The sequence below is a fragment of the Dendropsophus ebraccatus genome, chromosome 9, assembly GCF_027789765.1.
Source record: "Dendropsophus ebraccatus isolate aDenEbr1 chromosome 9, aDenEbr1.pat, whole genome shotgun sequence".
NCBI lineage: Eukaryota > Metazoa > Chordata > Amphibia > Anura > Hylidae > Dendropsophus > Dendropsophus ebraccatus.
Genome location: NC_091462.1, coordinates 10,948,455 through 10,957,388, shown reverse-complemented (window position 1 = coordinate 10,957,388; position 8,934 = coordinate 10,948,455). Strand labels below are relative to the sequence as shown.

Below are 8,934 nucleotides of genomic sequence, written 5' to 3'. Positions count from 1 at the left end.
ATAAGTGGCAGGATGGAGTTAGGTCACTGTACGGTATAAGTGGCAGGATGGAGTTAGGTCACTGTACGGTATAAGTCGCAGGATGGAGTTAGGTCACTGTACGGTATAAGTCGCAGGATGGAGTTAGGTCACTGTACGGTATAATATACAAGGATTCCCGGCACACACAGCGATAAACTTGCAAGGTGCGTTTATTGTCAAGACGAGGTGCACACAATACAGACAGGCAGAACGCGTTTCGGCGCAATTGCCTTTTTCAACCGGCGGTTAGGTCACTGTACGGTATAAGTCGCAGGATGGAGTTAGGTCACTGTACGGTATAAGTCACAGGATGGAGTTAGGTCACTGTACGGTATAAGTCACAGGATGAAGTTAGGTCACTGTGCGGTATAAGTCGCAGGATGGAGTTAGGTCACTGTACGGTATAAGTGGCAGGATAGAGTTAGGTCACTGTACGGTATAAGTCGCAGGATGGAGTTAGGTCCTGTGCGGTATAAGTCGCAGGATGGAGTTAGGTCACTGTACGGTATAAGTCGCAGGATGGAGTTAGGTCACGGTGCGGTATAAATCGCAGGATGGAGTTAGGTCACTGGGCGGTATAATTCGCAGGATGGAGTTAGGTCACTGTACAGTATAAGTTGCAGGATGGAGTTAGGTCACTGTACGGTATAAGTCGCAGGATGGAGTTAGGTCACCAGGCGGTATAAGTTGCAGGATGGAGTTAGGTCACTGTACGGTATAAGTCGCAGGATGGAGTTAGGTCACCAGGCGGTATAAGTCGTAGGATGGAGTTTGGTCATTGTGCGGTATAAGTCGCAGGATGGAGTTAGGTCACCAGGCGGTATAAGTCGCAGGATGGAGTTAGGTCACTGTACGGTATAAGTCGCAGGGTGGAGTTAGGTCACTGTACGGTATAAGTCGCAGGATGGAGTTAGGTCCTGTGCGGTATAAGTCGCAGAATGGAGTTAGGTCACCAGGCGGTATAAGTCGCAGGATGGAGTTAGGTCACCCGTCGGTATAAGTCGCAGGATGGAGTTAGGTCCTGTGCAGTATAAGTCGCAGGATGGAGTTGGGTCACTGTGCGGTATAAGTCGCAGGATGGAGTTAGGTCACTGTACGGTATAAGTCGCAGGATGGAGTTAGGTCCTGTGCGGTATAAGTCGCAGGGTGGAGTTAGTTCACTGTACGGTATAAGTCGCAGGATGGAGTTAGGTCCTGTGCGGTATAAGTCGCAGAATGGAGTTAGGTCACCAGGCGGTATAAGTCGCAGGATGGAGTTAGGTCACCAGGCGGTATAAGTCGCAGAATGGAGTTAGGTCCTGTGCAGTATAAGTCGCAGGATGGAGTTGGGTCACTGTGCGGTATAAGTCGCAGGATGGAGTTAGGTCACTGTACGGTATAAGTCGCAGGATGGAGTTAGGTCCTGTGCGGTATAAGTCGCAGGATGGAGTTAGGTCACTGTACGGTATAAGTCGCAGGATGGAGTTAGGTCCTGTGCAGTATAAGTCGCAGGATGGAGTTGGGTCACTGGGCGGTATAAGTCGCAGGATGGAGTTAGGTCATTGTACGGTATAAGTCGCAGGATGGAGTTAGGTCACCAGGCGGTATAAGTCGCAGGATGGAGTTAGGTCATTGTACGGTATAAGTCGCAGGATGGAGTTAGGTCACCAGGTGGTATAAGCGCTCACTCTGTGTCATGTGACCTGCGTGGCTTCCCTATGTAAGTCTATGTGACATGTGGATTAAGGTTGGAAAAAAAACCAAACAGGTTCAAAATATAATTTTATTTCACGCACCATTGTTATCATTGTCTCCATGTTCTCTGTTTCATGTATTTCGGCAGTGGACAAATCCAAAGTGCTACTGCTCCCCCTGCTGGTAATAAGGAGGTAGTGCAACCGCTCACTCCAGGCTGGGGTTTCCAGGTTACATTTCCCTATAACAGTCAGTAATATAATGGAGAGGATATTATAAGGAACAGTCCAATACAGGTCAGAGGTCATTGCCCCGATATAATGGTCACTCCATGCCCCAGCCTGTAATTGTGCCAAGGCAAGCGTCACCATCAGCACAGAAGGGGCAGCACTGTGCGAAGTCCTGTGACTGCTGATTCCTGATCTTCTAGAATATCACAGCTGATCACTGATCTAGAGATTTATTCCAATAGGATACAAATCACTGATCATCAATATCCAGTAATGCAGGCGCACTGATCGGCTGATCACCGAAAAGTTATAATAAAACTGTAAAGTTATACTAAAAATAACAGATCAGTCAACAGCAGCTTGCTGATAGGCTCCACTTCCTGGGCGGATCCTGTGGGTAGTGGATCCCATCCCATTTAGGGTTCTGATGCCGTGTATGTTCTGTACGCTTTGTGAGGTCTAATGGTGCGTTTACACAGACAGATTTATGTGACAGATCATTGAAGCCAAAGCCAGGAGCAAACTGTAAGCAGAGAACAGGTCATACAGGAAAGACTGAGATTTCTCCTCTTCTCAGATCCATTGCTGACTTTGGGTTCAATGATCTGTCAAATAATCTAAATGGACCCATAGGCTTTACCATTGTATTCAGCTACATGCATAGAAGATGGAACCCATAGGCAAGGTCACTGTGCGCCCCTCATGGTTGCGGATTTTGCCCCCAAGAACAAAAGGGAATGTATGGCCATATATACAAATAAGAATACATACATATCGGGATCCGTCAGCAGCAACTTGCTGATGGTTTCCAGATCAAAAGTGACTGAAAATGAATGAGAGACAGAAGGCCAAGTGGATGGTGTTATAGAAACGGCCGACGTCCCTTATCTGACTATTGTTAATCAAAGGTGGAGCGACACTTTCCTATTATTTGCTCGGCCGCGGCCGTGTTGTTGACATTAACCAGTCGATGCCCATTTTTCTGGACTCCACCCGATATAAAATTATAGCAGAATCTCCTACTGCCAATTTTTTCCTTTTTTTATTACTTTCAAATCTACTGGTGTCAGAAAGTTATATAGTTTTGTTAAATTGCATCGATTTAAAAATCTCCAATCTTCCAGTACTTATCAGCTGCTGTATGTCCTGCAGGAAGGGGTGTATTCTCTCTAGTCTGACACAGTGCTCTCTGCTGCCACCTCTATCCATGTCCAGAGCAGGAGATATTTTCTATGGGGATTTGCTGCTGCTCTGGACAGTTCCTGACATGGACAGAGGTGGCAGCAGAGAGCACTGTGTCAGACTGGAGAGAATACACCACTTCCTGCAGGACATACAGCAGCTGATAAGTAATGGAAGACTGGAGATTTTTTAAATAGAAGCAAATTACAAATTACAAAACTATATATGTTTCTGACACTATATAAGAATTATTTGCTGGAGTTCCCCTTTACGGGAACATATAGTATTCTATGTAGGGGTTATCATAAGAATAAGATAGGACATAGCTGATCTTGGGGACCCCTACTGAAAAGAGATCAGTTGCCCCCTGATTCATGGGAGCAGTAGTGGGCATGCTCAGTCATTGTCCAGGTATCCGTTGTACTCCGTTGTGGAGCATTGGCCGTGCATGCACTTGGGGACGTCCTTTTACAGGATCACTGAGGGTCCCAGCAGGCGGAGTCCGACCCACCCATCCTGTGGTAGGAGATAACGTCGGGTCGCCCCTTTAATCACTATGTAATGAAATGTAATGGAACTTTATAACATCATACACATCTATGACCATCCGATAATCCGGAACCTTCCAGATTAAAGGAATTTTTTCATTTTTTTTTTCGCTTTTATATAATGGTGAATGTTGTCAAGATTTTACCAAGACTTCTCTGCCTGAAAGGGTTAATTCCCCACATCAGGGCGGAACGTACAACCTCTCCCCTTATGCAAACACGTTCCTTTACACAGTGGATCCCGGATCTGCCACCAGCCGCTATTGGCCCAGGGCAGAAGTGTGACGGGGCAGGCTCCCTGCAGTCTCCTGGCGGCCCCCTCAGTGTGAGCAGCATCTCGGATGCCCCAGGTGAGTGGCAGCCACCGTCAGGTGATTATACAATGTATCATATATGAGGGGGACATATAGAGCTGGATTCTGTTACAGTGTGTCAGGGCTGAGAATGGGAATAGAACCCCGAGCAGGTGAACGTTCCGAGATGGATCCATTCTCCATAGAATTTAACATTTCAGCTGGTAATGGAAGTTGTGACTTCAAGCATTGCAAGACTACAACCCCCAGCAGTCTCCGATAGTCAGGGCATGCTGGGAGTTGTAGTTTTCCAACAGCGACAGAAACTGGGAGTTGAGTTTTGCAGCAGCTTGAAATCCATCACCCACCCATAGATGACCCACCTGCAGACGTGTATACAGCGGATGATAAAAAAGTTCTGAAACTTTGATTTTCTGCCCCCCCCCCCAGACTGACACATTGTAACAAACAACCAGCACAGGAGGGAAATCTCACAGAGCGTTGTCTACGATGGATACTCGAATAAGGTCTGTGCAAAAAAAAAGAAGTTTCCATTCATTGACAGCAAGCAGTGATTTAAAAAATGAACTGAAATGCAAAAAGTCTATTAGAAAGTTTTTAGAACTTTTTATTAGACGGAGATTGCGCTTTATATACAGGAAACTTAAAGGGGCACTCCAGAACAAAATAAATAAATAAATAAATTCTTTCAGATCAACAGGTTTCAGAAAGTTATACAGATTTGTAATTTACTTCTATCGACAAATTTCCAGTCTTCCAGTACTTATCAGCTGCTGTATGTCCTGCAGGAAGTGGTGTATTCTCTTTAGTCTGACACAGCGCTCTCTGCTGCCACCTCTGTCCATGTCAGTAACTTTCCAGAGCAGGAAGGGTTTTCTATGGGGATTTGTACTGTCCTGGACAGTTCCTGCAGGACATATAGCAGTTAATAAGTACTGGAAGACTGGAAATTTTTATTTAAAAAATCACTGGAGTACCCCTTTAAAAATCTCTTTAAATCTACAGTAGGAGCAATGTCTAGACACTGGAGATGACAATCCAGATGGATGCTTACATTCAGGTGATGTGCAGATGTAAATGTGTAATCTCTAGGTATTTCCTGTTTGGAGATGAGGACATGGTGCAGTTTGGGGCATGCTGGGTCATGTGGTGCTAAGCAGCTGCTGGGTCACATGGCTACAGGAGTGCTATACTATAGCAGGGCAGATGTTAACGTGGTACTCTGATGAAAATCTTTTTCTTTCAAATCCCCTTGTTTCCGAAAGTTATATAGATTTGTAATCTACTTCTATTTTAAAATCTCTATCCTTCAGCTGCTGTATGTCCTGCAGGAAGTGGTGTATTCTTTCCAGTCTGACACAGTCCTCTCTGCTGCCACCTCTGTCCATGTCAGGAACTGTCCAGAGCAGGAAATGTTTTCTATGAGGATTTGCTGCTGCCCTGGACAGTTCCTGACATGGACAGAGGTGGCAGCAGAGAGCACTGTGTCAGACTGGAGAGAATACACCACTTCCTGCAGGACATACAGCAGCTGATAAGTACTGAAAGACTGGAGATTTTAAAATAGAAGTAAATTACAAATCTATATAACTTTCTGAAACCAGTCGATTTAAAAGAAAAAGATTTTTGCTGGAGTACCCCTTTAAATCCTATCAATTCAGTGCAGGAGTTAGATAGCATTCAGCCCACACGTATAGTCCCAGCTCCCCTTGTACATATGCATGCTCAGCTCAGGTCAGTGTACACATGTTTTCAATGGGGAAAGTGGAGAAAGTTGATGACAGACTCCTCTTAGGCCCACTATCTCCCTAAGAAAGTAGAAATCCAACATGTCCGATACCTCTCCCCTCTGATAGAGAATAGTTAGGCCCCTGGTGGCCTCAGCTGATACATGAACACAGCCTATTGGTGCGTTTACACAGAGATATTTATCTGAAAGATCTTTGAAGCCAAAGCCAGGGAACAGATCATAAAGAAAGACTGAGATTTCTCCTTTTTTCAAATCCACTCCTGACTTTGGCTTCAAAAATCTGTCAGATAAATCTCCCTGTGTAAACGCCCCCTCACCCAGTTGGGTATCAGAGCTACACTGCATTTATAGGCTACGTCCACACGGCTCAATTTGGCCGTTTAACAAACGTTTTTTCTTCTGTACGACCATCATTTTGCGCCCAAATAAAAGAGTCAAAAGAGTGGCAGTTATTTGTGGGAAAACGGCCAAATAAAGAGGTAATGAGGCGGTGGCCATAGGCTGTGCGCTCCCATTCAGGTTTTGCTGAGCACTTTTTGAATAAAACAAGACAAGAACTGATCTAAGAAGAGGAGCCATCTCTGTATTCCCTTAAAGGGGTTATCCAGGTTTAGAAAAATGTACCTTTCTTCTTCCAAATCAACACCACCCCTGTCCTCAGGTTGTGTGTGGTATTACAACTTGGCTCTATTGACTTCAATAGGACTGAGCTTTAATACCGCACACAAACTGTGGCAGTAGTGGTGCTGTTTCTGGAAGAAAGCAGCAATGTTATTAGAAACCAGGATATTACTTTTATGATCCATATGATCCTGACTTTGGCTTAAAAAACATTTAAGAACCTGAATGTGAAGCACATCCTTAGGGAAGCAACAATTCCCTATAGGGGGTGCAGGATCGATTCCATATAGCGGGGTGCAGGATTGATTCCATATAGCGGGGTGCAGGATCGATTCCATATAGCGGGGTGCAGGATTGATTCCCTATAGCGGGTGCAGGATCGATTCCATATAGCGGGGTGCAGGATTGATTCCCTATAGCGGGTGCAGGATCGATTCTCTATAGCAGGAACCAGGATCGATTCTGTATAGCAGGGAGCAGGATCGATTCCCTATAGCGGGGTACAGGAACAATTACCTATAGCGGGGTGCAGGATCGATTCCCTATAGCGGGGTGCAGGATCGATTCCCTATAGCGGGGTACAGGATCGATTCCCTATAGCGGGGTGCAGGATCGATTCCCTTTAGCGGGGTACAGGAACAATTCCCTATAGGGGGTGCAGGATCGATTCCCTATAGCGGGTGCAGTATCAATTCCCTATAGTGGGGTGCAGGATTGATTCCCTATAGCGGATGCAGGATCGATTCTCTATAGCAGGAACCAGGATCAATTCTGTATAGCAGGGAGCAGGATTGATTCCCTATAGCAGGGTGCAGGATCGATTCCCTATAGCGGGTTGCAGGATCGATTCCCTATAGCGGGGTACAGGATCGATTCCCTAAAGCGGGGTGCAGGATTGATTACCTATAGCGGGGTGCAGGATAAATTCCCTATAGCGGGGTGCAGGATTAATTACCTATAGCGGGGTGCAGGATTGATTCCCTATAGTGGGGTACAGGATTGATTCCCTATAGTGGGGTACAGGATTGATTCCCTATAGTGGGGTACAGGATTGATTCCCTATAGTGGGGTGCAGAATTGATTCCCTATAGTGGGGTGCAGGATTGATTCCCTATAGCGGGGTACAGGATTGATTCCGTATAGTGGGGTGCAGGATTGATTACCTATAGCGGGGTGCAGGATCAGATTAGCCTCATATGTAGAGGATCTGGGCTCATCCCCCCAGTAGTCTGCAGTAGTTATATGTTGCTTCCCCTATGATAAGATTATATTAATATTTTGCTATTTAAGCAGTTTAAGGCTTCACACTACGTATATTTGAGGCTGTATAGCAACCAAAACCAGGAGTGGATTGAAAACACAGAAAGGCTCTGTTCACATAATGTTGTAATTGAGTGGATGGCCGCCATATAACGGCAAATATTTGCTGTTATTTTAAAACAACAGCTGTTATATTGAAATAATGGCCGTTATTTACCGTTATATGACGGCCATCCACTCAATTACAACATTGTGTGGACAGATCCTTTCTGTGTTTTCAATCCACTCCTGGTTTTGGTTGCTATGAGGACCTCACATGAGGACCAAATACAGCCTCAAATATACATAGTGTGAACCCAGCCTTATTATTTGACATTAACTGTTTTTTTAATGTAAAAAAAAACAACCAAACAAAAAATCCAGTGTAGCAATGAGAGGCAGATTGTGATGTCTACTACTATTAAATCGCAGCTGAAGACCCCCACCCCACCCCCACCTATTGTATTCCCAAATGTATTGGTTTCTATAGTCTACGTTGCTGCAGACATTGTGTGGCCCTATAGACAGGTGTCCCTGCAGAACAATGTGTGGTACTATAAACAGGTGTCCCTGCAGTACAATGTGTGACCCTATAGACTGGGGCCCCTGCAGGACATTGTGTGGCCCTATATACAGGTGCCCCTGCAGGACAATGTGTGGCCCTATAGACAGGTGCCCCTGCAGGACAATGTGTGGCCCTTTAGACAGGGGCCCCTGCAGGACAATGTCACTCGGCTCCTGAGATCATGCAGACAATAGAAACCACACCCAGGGCAGGTAAATAATGAGGAAGCGGTCAGGGAGGCGGAGAGGACGATAACCTGTCTGTCCAGGATACTCACCTGTGCTGGGCCGGGCGGAACAGGATTTCACCTGTAAACATACAAATATACATCCATGTACTAAGTGTATGGGACTCCCTGCAAATATAGGATGGGCAAAGGGGATGGGCAAAGGGGATGGGCAAAGGGGATGGCAGAGGGGATGGCAAAGGGGATGGCAAAGGGGATGGCAAAGGGGATGGCAGAAGTGATGGCAGAGGAGATTGCAGCGGTAATGGCAGACGGGATGGCAGAGGAGATGGCAGAGGAAATTGCAGAGGAGATGGCAGAAGGGGATGGCAAAGGTGATGGCAGAGGGGATGGCAGAGGGGATGGCAGAAGTGATGGCAGAGGGGATGGCAGAGGTGATGGCAGAGGTGGTGGCAGAGGGGACGGCAGAAGTGATGACAGATGATGTCAGAGGGGATGTCAGAGGGGATGGCAGAGGAGATGGCACAAAAGATGGCAGAGGGG

The 8,934-nt window shown here is 46.1% G+C and overlaps 1 protein-coding gene across 1 annotated transcript in view; it reads right to left on the bottom strand.

Annotated features, from left to right (window-relative positions):
- CRYBA2 (crystallin beta A2) overlaps nt 1–1,930 on the bottom strand; it is a 9,537-nt gene extending 7,607 nt beyond the window's left edge. Inside the window, exon 1 of the mRNA XM_069985057.1 lies at nt 1,797–1,930. The gene's annotated coding sequence lies outside the window, so the exon portion shown is untranslated. The remainder of the gene's footprint in view (nt 1–1,796) is intronic.
- Nucleotides 1,931–8,934: the final 7,004 nt, after the last annotated feature.